This window comes from Nyctereutes procyonoides, unplaced genomic scaffold, assembly GCF_905146905.1.
Source record: "Nyctereutes procyonoides isolate TBG_1078 unplaced genomic scaffold, NYPRO_anot_genome, whole genome shotgun sequence".
Classification (NCBI taxonomy): Eukaryota; Metazoa; Chordata; class Mammalia; order Carnivora; family Canidae; genus Nyctereutes; species Nyctereutes procyonoides.
This window is the reverse complement of record NW_026575125.1, coordinates 105,769,796-105,773,267: the sequence shown is the minus strand read 5'-3', so window position 1 is coordinate 105,773,267 and position 3,472 is coordinate 105,769,796. Positions and strand designations below refer to the sequence as shown.

Here is a 3,472-nt window from a genome sequence, read left to right as displayed (position 1 = left end):
TGATGTTGTTTCTCATTAAATTTTTGAATAAATGGCTGGTTAAGATGCACATACTCGCAAGTCATTTACAATAGCAACAATTTATTTGGGAATTTATGACAACAGGTGAATTCTACAGAGAATGTGATGTGCCCTTGGGTATTTTAAAACATATCCAGGAATTATACTAAATATTATATGCTTATTTATGTTTATATACTTCACCATTCTATTAGATCCTAAGTGATGTACTATATATATTTTCCTTTGGATGTTGAATACAAAAGAAACAAGTTGAGGATGCCTGGCTGGCTCAGTTGGTAGAGCATGTGACTCTTGATCTCAGGGTCGTGGGTTCGAGCCCCACACTGGGGGTAAGTAGGGTTTACTTTGAAGAAAAAGGAATCAAGTTGGACCCCTACCTTATACCATATACAAAAATTAATTCAAATTGGTCAACAAGCAAAATGTAAGAGATAAAACTCTTGGAAAAAAACATTGGATAAATCTTTATGACCTAGGATTTGGCATATCCATACTTGGCTGATGAGAAAGTAAAATATTGCAGCCATTTGGAGAAGAACATTACATTAAGCTGCAAGTGTGATGCTCACCCATGATCACAATTTTCCTGGATGAGTTTCAGTTTTTCTCTATAAGTCTTAGTAATAATAATTCCGTTTTTTTTCATTTATTCAGTATATGACATCTAATAAATAAGATGCTTCTTCTCAATTCCTGATTGCTTTCTTCCATAGGAGGAATTCAATAGTGCGACATTCCTAGATTCTTTCCACCTTTTCACAGACCAAACTACAAGGTAGTTGGGGTGACTTATCTGTTTAATGAATCTGGGAAGAATAAACTAGGTATGCGAGGCCTAGGCCCTTCTTCTTTCTCCTTTTAGAGCCAATGCTCTAATAGAGTGCTGTTTCATACTGTAAATTTTCTCTGGGCAGGCATATTGACCCTGGTCTGTTGCCACATGAATGAGCAGATAAGTATATCAGTTAGCTTTTACCCTATAACAAACCAATCTGGGCAGCCCCAGTGGCTCAGCGGTTTAGTGCCTGCCTTCAGCCCAGGGCGTGATCCTGGAGACCCAGGATCGAGTCCCACGTCAGGCTCCCTGCATGGAGCCTGCTTCTCCCTCTGCCTTTGTCTCTGTCTGTGTGTGTGTGTGTGTGTCTGTCATGAATAAATAAATAAAATCTTAAAAACACAAATTGGGTGGCTTAAAACAACGTAACTATATTCTCTTGCAGTTCTGGAGGTTAGAAGTCTAAAATCAAGGTGTCAGCAAGGTCACACTCCCTCTGAAGGCTCTATGAGTGAGTTTGTCATATGCCTTTCTCTTAGCTTTTGGTGATTGCCAGGAATCCTGGGCATTCATTGGCTTGTGGAAGTATCACTCCAAACTCTGTCTCCATATGCACATAGCATTCTCCCTGTGTATCTGTCTCAGTGTTTCTCCTCCTCTTCTTCTCCTCTTCTTATAAGGACACCAGTCATATTGGATGAAGGGTTCCCCCTATTCCAGTATGACCTCATTGTAACTTACATTTTAATCATATTTGCAACATTCTATTTTCAAAAAAGGTCACATTCACAAGTACCAGGGGTTAGGACTTCAGTATAGCTTTTTTGGGGACGTAACTCAATCCACAACAGTAGCTTCAAACAGCAAACATTATTCCTCATGTTCCTATTGGTTAGCTTGACAGGATCTTCTGATATAGGTTGGCTCAACTGGAGTTAGGTGGCCTAATACAGCCTTACTCATATTCTGAGGTCTCACCTGGGACAGCTGAGATGACTATAGATGCAGCCTCTGCCCACATGACCTTTCACCCTTTGGGAGCTTAGCATATGATTGCTCTCCTGTTGATGGAAGGTTTCCCAACAGTAAAACAAAGAAAGCTTCAATATACAAGAATTTTTCCAAATACTTGCTTGTGTTGTATTTTCTAATGTTCCATTAGCTGAAGAAAGTTACAGGGCTGAACCCAGAATAAGTGTGGGAGGGGGCTGGCCAGAGAGCTATGAATAAATTGGGACCATTACTGCAACAGTCTAGCACCTTAAGTATACGTAGCTCTGAGGTTCAGCACTCATCATTCTTCATACCTTCAGATATAAGTCTTGTTCTCTAATTTAACCATTAACAGCAATAAAAATGAAATTATAGTCCTATCTGGCACTTCATCTTTTTCTTAGATTTTTTTCAAAAACAGGATAAGCTATTTATTTGAGCCTCCACAACTTCATCATCCTTTTCATATCACTTCTACGAAGTAATAGCATCATTCATCCACTCAACAAGCATTTATTGTGAATCTATTATGTGGCAAACACAAGAAAGATGGTGGTGAACTAATAAGACAGTCTCTACCATGACAATGCTTAAATTCTGACTCCCAGTTTAGAGGTCAGGTGATAGTGAAGCCAAATAGCAGCTGAGGGTAGAGAGAACCATAATCCCTGCCCTATAATCTCTGAAAGCCAGCCTCCCCTCAGTGCCACCACAAGGCAACACAGGATCTCCAAAAAAAAAAAAAAAAAAAAACCTCAGCATGCTGTGTAATCATAGCCTCAAAATGAATATCCTACCTCCTTCCAACAAGATCCCTTCCTGGAGTCTCTTCTACATAGAAATTCTGGAATGGCCTCTAAATTCAGTATATCTCTAACTCTTTTATATGCCCAAACTAATTTGGAGGCCATTGACCAAATTGCACCAGCAGTGTGATTTCACCACAGCGTGAAATACTGGTCACAAGGTAACCCCCAAAGTCACCCTTCATTTATAATTTGCATTTTCTGAAACAGCTTCATTAAGATATAGCACAGGTACTATACAATTCACACATTTAAAGTTTATAATCCATTTTTTGTATATTCACAAAGTTATATAATCATAATCAATTCTAGAACATAGTCATCACTCTAAAATGAAACATAGTACTATGAGCAGTCACTCCCCATTTCTCTCCAAGCTCCCCCAACAATAGGCCAGCACCAATCTGTTTTTTGTCTCTGTAGATTTGCCTATCCGGGGCAATTCTTATAAATAGAATCATACAATATGTGACTTTTTCTGACTGGATTCTTTCTCTTAGCATAATGTTTTCACAGATCATCCATGTTGCAGTACAAATCAGTATTTCATAACTTCTTATTGCTGAATAAGAATCCATTAAATAGATACACAGGTCTCCTGCCACTGCCCAAAATAAAGTATTCCTATGAAACCTTCTGTAAGATGAAATGGTGTAAAATGAAGAGGCATGCAAGGAGTTTGGAAGTTGTCACTCCAATCCAACAAGTAAAAAGCTGGACAAACTGAAAAATCAACACTTCCAGGATGAAAAAGGAGAAGAGGACTTCTCGGATATTGCTGTCCTCAAGATCAGAGAGATCAGCAGGTGAACACAGGGCATCATGACATACTGGAGTGAAGAAGCATAAAAGCATAAGCTATCGTGGGAATCAA

The 3,472-nt window shown here is 38.9% G+C and overlaps 1 non-coding gene across 1 annotated transcript; it reads left to right on the top strand.

The window, feature by feature from the left end:
• The first annotated feature begins 281 nt into the window (after positions 1-281).
• On the top strand, positions 282-354 carry TRNAK-CUU (transfer RNA lysine (anticodon CUU)). The gene has a single exon. It is a non-coding gene; the product is annotated as a tRNA-Lys (tRNA).
• Positions 355-3,472: the final 3,118 nt, after the last annotated feature.